Source organism: Symphalangus syndactylus, chromosome 17, assembly GCF_028878055.3.
Source record: "Symphalangus syndactylus isolate Jambi chromosome 17, NHGRI_mSymSyn1-v2.1_pri, whole genome shotgun sequence".
Taxonomy (NCBI): Eukaryota; Metazoa; Chordata; class Mammalia; order Primates; family Hylobatidae; genus Symphalangus; species Symphalangus syndactylus.
Window position 1 is genome coordinate 52,101,396 of NC_072439.2, and position 10,813 is coordinate 52,112,208.

At 37.0% G+C, this 10,813-nt stretch overlaps 1 long non-coding RNA gene across 1 annotated transcript in view; it reads right to left on the reverse strand.

Moving 5' to 3' along the window:
• LOC129465331 (uncharacterized) overlaps window positions 1-9,328 on the reverse strand; it is a 31,768-nt gene extending 22,440 nt beyond the window's left edge. The window contains exon 1 of the long non-coding RNA XR_008651940.1: window positions 9,191-9,328. This is a non-coding gene — a long non-coding RNA (uncharacterized lncRNA). The remainder of the gene's footprint in view (window positions 1-9,190) is intronic.
• Between the last annotated feature and the right edge of the window lie 1,485 nt (window positions 9,329-10,813).

Below are 10,813 nucleotides of genomic sequence, written 5' to 3' on the forward strand. Positions count from 1 at the left end.
TGGTCAGAACTCACCACTTATTCATTCATGGTAGCTGTGGGTTCTTCCCTTTCCTCTAGGCTCTAAACAATTGGTTATCTTTGGGACCACTGAAAGAAAGATCACATTTCTGATCAAAATTTAGGATCCATGGTCTGCCACATATAAGTGTTTTTATAAGGAAAATGGGATAAACATTTAAAAGCAGGATTGTCACTTTTTTGTCTCTTTTCAGTGTTAAAGACGTCAAAAATAAGAACATCTTGGGGAGTCCTCTGGTGAAATCTCTCTCTCTCTCTCTCTCTCTCTTTTCACCTCTTGGCTCCCAGGACTAAGAAAAGGATAGATCAAAGGGACAGTAAATACAGACTATGCCTGGAAGACTTAATATTGTAGCTGTTTTGTTGGGGATGGCATCTGGAGGTTGCAATAGAGTGAAAGGAAAAATGATCTAGGAGTCAAGACACAGGTGAAATTCTGGCTTTGCTGCTAAATATCTGGATGTGTTGGGCAAGTCACTTAGTCAACATAGGCCTCAATTTCTCTATCTGTAGGAAATAATCATGGCTGAAATTTGTTAAACATGTATTATGAATCTATCAACAGTTCTGAGAGGCTTATTTGGAGGGGGATGAATAGATCAGCGGTTTTCAAACTTCACTTTTGTGCAAGGGAATCCTTTCATAAAATGAAGTCTTGTATGGCTCCCCAATACATAGCACAGATAAAAGTAGTATACCTATTTCATAAATTACTGTGTATAGCATTTCCTCATGAGACATTTGAAGATTATCATGATCTGTGATTTCCACCACATCAAGCTTTGATCTGTAACACATTTGAGTAGTAAGCATTTTTTAACTTAGTTTTTCAAATAATAAAATAAATGTAATGAAATGTGTGTGGATCCGTAGAACACAGTTTAAAAGCCACTGAATGAGTTTATCTCTGAGGTCTCTTCTGAATCTGATGTTCTCCCCATCTGAGCCTGGCTCAGATGGCAAAAACTCCTGCCAAGAACACATACACACTAGTCACTTTTCTCCCCCATGAAGGAAGATGCCTCTTATATTTCCCAGCAGAATCAATGCCTAATATTAAAAACATGTCAGTGTGACTAGTTCTAATTCAGTCTCTCCTTCAACAAGTTTTGGGGCCAAAGGTATTGCTACATCTGTGACAGTTGTAACTGCGTTGGGATTCTACTTGGACTCACAGTGTGTACATCTGAATATTCCCAGAAGTATCTAGTCAAGCTCAATAAAATTTTGAATGTCAGCAGACCTGAAATCCAGTATATAAGAAACCTGAACTAATATCACGTAGTGAATTTCAACAATGCTGCTTGGATGGTAAGAGAGGTTCTCATCACTCTTTACCTGTGTGACCCTGGCCACTTTTCATTTGGGACCTAGTTTCTTGAACTAGAGATCAACATTATTTCCTTTCCAGCTGAAATATTCTTTATTCTCTAGTTAGTTAACATCCTTCTGTGATCAGCTGTACTGCCTGTATCTCCACCACTTCTCATTTACCAGCTGGGCTGTTTTCACGGACATACATTCTGTACAGATTTTCCACTGTGTAATTCTGGTGATTCTACATATGAATTAAATGTTTTATGTTTGCACTTAAAACTGGAATTGCATGATATGAGATGAATGGTAAAATTTACATTTTAATTTTTAAACTCAGAACAACATTAAATAGCAAATAAAAGATATAAAATATTTACGTATAAATTTAACAAAATATCTATAAGATCTCATGGGTACATGAAGAAAACTACAAAACTCTAATGAAAGAAATCAAAGTAGATCACTAATAAATGAAGAGATATTCCATGTTCATGGATAAGAAGACTCAATGTTGTTAAAATATCAGTTCTTCCCAAGTTGATCTACAGATTCAATGCAATTTCAATAAAGTAGCCCAGAAAGTTACTTCGTGGTGACCAACAAACTGATTCTGAAGTTTACATAGGGAGGCAAAAGACCCAGAATAACCAACAAAATATTGAAGAAGAACAAAGTCAGAGGACTGACACTATACTTCCTCAAGAGTTACTACAAACTGCAGTAATCAAGACAATGTGGTATTGGTTAAAGAATAGACAAATAGAGCACAGGAACAGAATAGAGAATCTGGAAAAAGACCCACACACTATTGTCAACTGATCTTTGACAAAGCTAAATTAATTTACTGGGGAAAGGATAGTATTTTCAATAAATGACACTGGAACAATTAATCATCCACATGCAAAAAATGAATATAGAATCTAACCTTATACTACACAAAAATTAACTTAGAATGGATGACAAACCTAAATGTAAAACTATAAAACTTCTAGAAGACAACATTGATGTTAGATTTCATTACAATAAAACATTTCTGCTCTGTGAAAAACTGCATTAAGATGATGAAAAGATAAGGCACAGACTGAGAAAAAATATTTGCAAAGGATGTATCTGAGAAAGGACTGTTACCCAGGATATACAAAGAACTCTTAAAACTCAACAATAAAAAACAAACAATCTAATTAGAAAGAGAGCAAAAGATCTGAACAGACACCTTTGCAAAGAAGATATACAGCTGGCAAGTAAGCATATGAAAAAATGTTCCACATCATATGCTGCTACAAATTTGCAGATTAAAACAAAATGAGATACCACCACATACCTATTAGAATGGCTAAAATCAAAATGAGTTAAAAACTTATGCCCACACACAAAAGAACTGCACATGAATGTTTACAGCAAATTTATTCACAGTTGTCAAAAATTGGAAGTAACAAAGATGTCTTTTGGTAGATGAATGAATAAACTGTGGCATATCCATACAATGAAATTCAGCAATAAAAATAAGCTATCAAGCCATAAAAAATCATGGAAGAGAAATTTAAATTCATATTGCTAAGTAAAAGAAGCTAGTCTGAAAAAGCTACATATTATATAATTCCAACTATATGATATCTGAAAAGGCAAAACTATAGAGACAATGAAAAGACCAGTGGTTTCCGGGGATTGGGGGAAATAGTGGGGAAAGGATGCAGAAGCCAAGCACAAGGAATCTTCTGTTTTTTTCAACTTTTTTTTTTTTTTTTTTTTTTTGAGTCAGGGTCTGCCTCTGTCACCCAGGCTGCAGTGCAGTGCTGCAATCTTGACTTACTGCAACCTTCACCTCCTGGACTCAAGTGATCCTCCCAACTCAGCCTCAGTAGTAGCCGGGACTACAGGTGTGCCCACCATACCCAGCTAAGGTTTTTGTATTTTTTTGTTGAGACGGGGTTTTGCCAGTGTTACCCAGGCTAGTCTCAAACTCCTGGACTCAAGGGATCCACCCTCTCAGCCTCCCAAAGTGCCAGGATTACAAGCGTGAGCCAACACGCCCAGCTCCAACTTTTATTTTAGACTCAGGAGGTACATGTGCAAGTTTGTTACCTGGTTATATTGCATGATGCTGAAGTTGGGGGTACAAATGATCCTGTCACCCAGATACAGAATAGTACCCAACTGTTAGTTTTTCAACCCCTCCTCAACTCTCTAATAGTCCCCAGTGTCTATTGTTGCCACCTTTATGTCCATGAGTTCTCGATGTTTAGCTCCCACTTATAAGTGAGAACATGTGGTATTCGGTTTTCTGTTCCTGCATTAATTTGATTAGGATAATGGCCTCCAGCTCCATCCATGTTGCTGCAAAGACCACAATTTTCTTTCTTTCTTTCTTTCTTTCTTTCTTTCTTTCTTTCTTTCTTTCTTTCTTTCTTTCTTTCTTTCTTTCTTTCTTTTTCTTTCTTCTTCTTTTTTTTGAGACAGAGTCTCACTCTTGTCACCCAGGCTACAGTGCAATGGGACGATCTCGGCTCACTGCAACCTCTGCCTCCCAGGTTCAAGTGATTTTCCTGCCTCAGCCTCCTGAGTAGCTGGGATTACAGGCACCTGCCACCATGCCCAACTAATTTTTTTTTTTTTGTATTTTTAGCTGAGATAGGGTTTCACTATGTTGGCCAGGCAATTTTGTTCTATTTTATGACTGTGTAGTATTCCATGGTGTATATGTACCACATTTCCTTTATCCAACCCTTCACTGATGGGCATGTAGGTTGGTTCTACGTCTTTGCTATTGTGAATAGTGCTGCAGTGAACATGCAAGTGTAAGTGTCCCTTTGGTAGAATGATTTGTGTTCTTTTGGACATATACCCAGTAATGGGATTACTAGATCAAATGGTAGTTCTGTTTTAAGTTCTTTGAGAAATCTCCAAACTTCTTTCCATAGTGTCTGAACTAATTTACATTCCCACCAACAGTTTATAAGCTTTCCCTTTCTCCACAATCTCACCAACATCTGTTGTTTTTTGACATTTTAATAATAGTTATTCCCACTAGTATGAGATGGTATCTCATTGTGGTTTTGATTCGCATTTCTCTGATGATTAGTGATGATAAGCATTTTTTCATGTATGTTAGTGACTTGTATATCATCTTTTGACAAGTGTTTGTTCATGTCTTTTGCCCATTTTTTAATGGAGTTGTTTGTTTTTTGCTTGTTCAGCTCTTTAAGTTCCTTAAAGACTCCAGATATTAGATCTTTGTTGAATGCATAGTCTGTGAATATTTTCTCTCATTCTGCAGGTTGCCTGTTTACTCTGTTGATAGTTTCTTTTGCTGTACAGAAGCCCTTTAGTTTAACCAGGTCCCACTTGTCAATTTTTGTTTTTCTTGCAATTGCTTTTGAGGACGTAGTCATCAATTCTTTCCCAAAGCTATGTCCAGAATGGTGTTTCCAAAGTTTTCTTCTAAGATTTTTATAGTTTAAGGTCTTACAATTAAGTCTTTAATTCATCTTGAGTTAATTTTTGTATATGGTGAAAGATAGGGATCCAGTTTCATTTTTCTGCATATGATTAGCCAGTTATCAAAGGATATTTTTGATCAGTGAAACTATTCTGTATGGTACTGTAATGGTAAATATATGACATTATGCATTTTTCAAAACATGTAGAACTATACACATTAAGAGTGAACTCTAATATAAACTATGGATTTCAGTTAGTAATTATATGTCAATATTGGTTTGTCAGGTATAACAAATGTACCACACTAATGCAAGATGTTAATAATAGTGGAAACCTGGAGGGAGTTATATGAGAACTCCACTTTCCACTTTCTTCTTTTTTCTTTTCTTTTTTTTTTTTTTGTAAACCTGAAATTGCTCTAAAAACTAAAGTCTAGTAATTAAATACAACACCACCATCACAAGCCGAGAGACAGCACAAAAGAGAATAAAAAGCTTTTTTTAAGTACCTTTAACAGCACTTTTTTTTTTTTTTTTTTTTTTGCGTTGCTTTCTGAACAAAGGTCCCACATTTTCATTTTGCTGTGAGGCCAGAAAATTATGTAGCGCTGTTTATCACTTTGTATAAATAATAGCTAATGTTTATTTAGCACATATTATGCAACAGGTATTATGGTAAGTACTTTCACATATTACTTCATTTAAAATTCACAACCTTATGATATTTTATATATTTTATAATGATCTCTTCTACATATTTTAAAATATTTTATAATGATATAATTAACCCCATGATAATATTTTCATACCTATTTACAAATAAGGAAATCAAGGTTTAGAGAAGTTGAGTGTGTTGATCGAAGTCACTTAGCTGGTAGGAGAAAGGGTCAGATTTGAACCCAACCATCTGATTCCCAGCTCCTAACCACCAGCTATAACCACCACCATGTTAGATTTCAAGCTCTCTGAGGTACTTCTTTAGCTATGCTACTGACCACTAAATATAAACCTCACTGATTACAATGCTCAGGCATGTGCCCAAAGGATAGCCCTGCGATTTTAATCATCCTGGGTGTAATGTGAAATATTCCGAGCCAGCAGATACCTTTAACAAAACCCCTCAAATTCTTTGGATGATGCAAGCTGCATAAATGCACAAGAGTTATACGAACATTATGAACAGTACTTCTTTAGAGACTTATAAATTATGAAGAATTAATTTTCTCAAAAATATGCACTACGTATGTATGCTTTTATAAAGCTGACGTGGGTCATCAATTTTGAACTGAGAAGGCACACACTAGATTTGAACATCAACAGCAAAAAATCAAAAATAATCCTCTTAAGCTTCTTTGGCTAAGTTCTTTGCCATACTTGTTCCTGCTTTCTTTCTGACTTGCTCAGCACATAGCTATGGGGTTAAGCAAAGGAGACCTTTTCATCTGTGTGGGTTATGAGGCGCAGTTGTCTGTACAAAGTTTAGGGCTCTCTGCCAATTCCATAGGCCTCAGCTCTGCAGCACAGATGTATGCCTCAACTTACCAGATAAACTAGGCTCCAGTGACTCTCATATTAACAACTGATCTTAAAAGGAATCTGAATGAACGTGTCTGCCAAAGTTGGCTCTGTACTTCTGACTGAAAACCACATCTAACTGATTGGTTGAATCTGTCATGGAGGGACTCGGGTCTTGGGAGGTTTGAAGTATAGTAGGGGGTTTTAGTCCTGCTGTGACGAAGCTAGCTAGTCCATGCATCTCTTCTTCTTTGGCTCATGGTGGAAGCATGAGGGATATGTTATGATAAAAATCCCAATTATGACTTCTACCATCTGTTAATAGCATGTGCTTGTGTACACGTTGCCAGGAAATATCCAGAACAAAGGAATGAGAGGCCCTCATTCCAGAGACATGGCTCTCAGCTCCCACTGAGGTTCACTGGTTTGGTTACAGATGTGTCGATGTCCTCAACACCCAGCCCCACAAAACACGGAAGTCCACGGTCCTGGGCAAAGCTAGACTCATCCAGGTCTGTTTGGGAAGAGGGATCCAGTGGAATGCAACATTGATGTTTTTCTTATAATGTCTCAAAAATACAATTAAAATGGAGATAACCAATTAGCTCCCACATCATACGTGTACATGACACTGACTTACAAAGTTGTTTGAAAAATACAGATCTCCTTGAAAAAAAGGCACACATGGCATGCGTTAAAACAAGTTTTATAAAACGATTAAAGTTTAAACTTTTATTACATTTTAAATATGTGAGTTGGAACCATTGTACTTTATCACATCAGGGGATTTTTTTTCTTCAAAGTGAGTGAGAATAACTATAATAGTCGTGAAACTATTGTAGAAATAAGCAACAACTTTGTATAGATATTTGGAACCCACAGATAAAGTAATATACTGAGCCATTAGTTTCTACCTCTTTCTAACTACATTAGTGTCAGAGTTAACAACTAATAAAAATTCTACTAGGGTGGGTGCTGTGGCTCACACCTGTAATCCTAGCACTCTGGGAAACCAAGGCGGGTGGATAACTTGAGCTCAGGAGTTCGAGACCAGCCTGAGTAAAATGGTAAGACCACGTCTCTGTGAAAAATACAAAAATTAGCTGGGCTTGGTGGTGGGTGCCTGTAATCCCAGCTACCTGGGGTGTTGAAGCAGGAGGATCGCTTGAGGTTGAAGAGGTTGAAGCTACAGTGAGCAGGGATCACCCCATTGCACTCCAGCCTGGATGACAAAATGAGACCCCGTCTCAAAAAAAAAAAAATTCTATTATATTTTTAAGATCTTTTTTATAATGTGATCCTAGAAAATAATCTGGACCTTAAAAGATGTGTTTAAAACATTGCTAAAAAATTTTATTTAGTTTCAGAGTAATGTTCTAATGAAGATTCCTCATTTTCTTATTATAACACACAATCAGGGATCTTGTCATACAGACTACATTCAGAAATTCCTTGGTAGAAGTTAGAAATGTGTCTGTGAGAAGCAAGGGTTCTTTATCTACATATAAAATAAAACAAAAGTGGAACCATATTTTTGTCCCCAAACATCCCTTTGATACTACCATTAAGGTTTTACAATTAGGACAGTTTTCTTCCAGCACCCTCACTAAACGACACCCCTCTACTCTCATCTTGCACAATTCCCTTCCTTCCTCTCCAGCAAACATTCCTCTACTTTCCTTTGCCAGGTGAGTCTTATGCTGCCGCACACCCACTCTGAAAGCTGGCTGCCCTTAAGAGGAAGTTCACTTAGAACATCTTGATTAAAATGAAATTTGTGCATTGTTTTCTAGTGTGGACTGCACACATTGGAGATGAAAAAATTGATGCTCAAAAAGTGAAATGACTATGACATGGCTTCTTAATATAGCTGCTAGGGATACAATTTCTGATCCCTATGTTAGTATTCCCTTTTCCTGCCTCTCTCTATTCATTTGTCTTTTGCTTGTCTACTCATTCCCTCTGTGACCCTAGCTGAACTCCTAGCTCCAATTTAATCATAATGGTTTCTCCTCAATCCTTTTCTTACAGGACTGAATGAGTTAAGAAGAGAAAGTCCTCCTCTTCCAAACTTTCTTCCTGTAAACCCTTCCTGTGTCATTCCTGTACACAAAATTTAAAAAGGTTAATACTTAGATACATTATTTTTACTGAATTTTTTAATTAAGAAAGCAATGCTTATAGAATACTTGAAAGATATAATGCATGAAACAACAGTTACCTGTAAATCTACAACCTAAAGATAACCACTGTGAAGACATTGATGTATTTTCTTTCTTATAATTTTCTGTATATAGCTATATGTTTTAGCATTTTGGGGACTGTACTGGAGCTATAGTTTTGCTTCCAGATTTGTCTCTCATGTCACTAAAAATTATTGAAGAGCATAAATGTAATGAATGCCTTATAGTTTATCATACACTCTAAAGAATTTTGGACTACTGGCTAATCATGTTTAATTAACTCTGTCTCAGTGGTGTGCTGGTAAACTGGCTCTCTTAAAAAAGAGCCCTGACTTACTGTATTTGCCAGATTCCATGGTGTAAGTGCTCCTACCATGGCAAATTTCAACAATCGGCCCACAAAAATTCCTAAAAATGTAATCAGTTATTGTAAGCTGGTATGTGCCAGTCCCAACAAACCACTGACTATCAGATGTTATAAAGGTGACATATTTTGGCTCTCAAGCAGCCTACACCTAACTAGGGCCCTTGATAAATGAGGAAATGACCTTTAAACCCATAGTTACCTCCATTTTCACCATACTGTATTTCATCTAGCTGTGTTCCTAGTTGACAGCCTTCACTTCAGAGTGACCTATTTCCAGTAATGACCTTGAGAGTGTATCATAATGGCAGACAACTTGGAATATGCTTAAATAGTTTTCTTTGCATTCCTTACCCTGGTTGTCCAAAATCACTTTCCATAGTCTTGTACTTCCTGCCTTTCATTGCTATTCAGTCCTAACGATTTCCAGATGTTTAACTTCCATTCAATTACAGTTACATATGGTTTGAACGTGAAAGAGGACAGTTAATCTGAAATGAAAAAACAAAGTAAAACACTAACATGTAACTAACTTTGCGGGTAGGCAGGATGAGCTTTCAAGCCATCTCTTCACTGACTGCTGACAATTTGCTCTTTAAAAAAAAGTCCTAGAACTGTGACATAAAGATCAAACAAATAGCTTTTCTGAAAGTTTTATTACCTAGAATGGGATTCTGTAGGCCACCACCTTCAGAGTAAATGTGTCAAATTTGAATTTATAATATTTCATCTGTCATCACATTATAATAACCCTTGGTCTTCTTAGCTAAGTAAAAAGTTAAGTAAAATTTTCAGATTCCATCTAAATTACATCTTTTGTTTCTCCACAAAGCTTAGTGCAGTGCTTACCTGTGGTGACAATTGTCAGTACACATTTATTGAGTTAATGAAGACTGACATGAGCATAAAATGTATTGCAATAGAGTAAAGGCTGAATATTATGGGGCTACTGTATCACAAAGCTTAGGAATTGTGAAGGACCTGGGTTGAAATCCGAGATCCTTATTTGCCAGCTGTGTGAACTTGAGTAAGTTATTTAATCTTTCTGAGCTTCCATTTCCTCATCCAAATATTTGCATAACAACGTCTTCCTTTTTAGGGTGGTTGCAAGGTGTTTCAGTTATTTCTTGCTATGTAACAAACTGCTCAAAACTTAATGCCTTAAAACAGCCATTTATTTTGCTTTTGCTATTGTTGATCAGGAATTTGGGAAGGGCTCAGCTGGGTAATTTGTCTCTGTTCCATGTGGCATCAGTTGGGTGGCTGGAGGTGGAAGGTTTGAAATGTATGGCATATTTATATACTTATATGTATTAGCTCCTTGATGCTTCCTGGCCTCTCCCTCTTATCCTCTAAGGGTGGAGGTTGGCAGACTTTTCCTGTAAAGGTCCAGATAGTGAATATTTTAGGCTTCAAGGGTCTTATGATGTCTGTCACAGCTATTCGACTCTGCCATTGTAGCATGAAAGTAGCCACAGACAATAAGTAAACAAATGAGTGTGACAGTTTCAATAAAATTTTATTTAAGTTTCATATACTTTTTACATATCACAGACTGTTGTTATTCTTTTGGCTGCCCCTCCCTGCCATTCTTAGCTAGAAAGAATGTGATGAGCCAGATTTGGCCCACGGGCTATAGTTTGCTGACCCTTACTCTTGGACCTTTCCATACAGCTTGGGTTTCTCATGACATGGTGGTCCCAGAGTAGTCACATTTCTTACACAGTAGCTAGGTCCCCATAGCAAATATTCTGTGAGGCAGGAAGTGGAAGCAGGTAAAATCATAAGGCCTGGGTCTTGAAACCGGCATAATGTCACTTCTGCTGTATTCTCTTGATCAAAGCAGTCATAGGGCCCACCCTTACTGGATGGGGTGGAGAAATTGAGGGAGTGGAGATTGGAGGGGTTGGAGAAAATCCCTTTTTGATGGGAGATTGGCTAGGTCACATTGCCGAGGAGCATGTGGAAAGGAGAGAT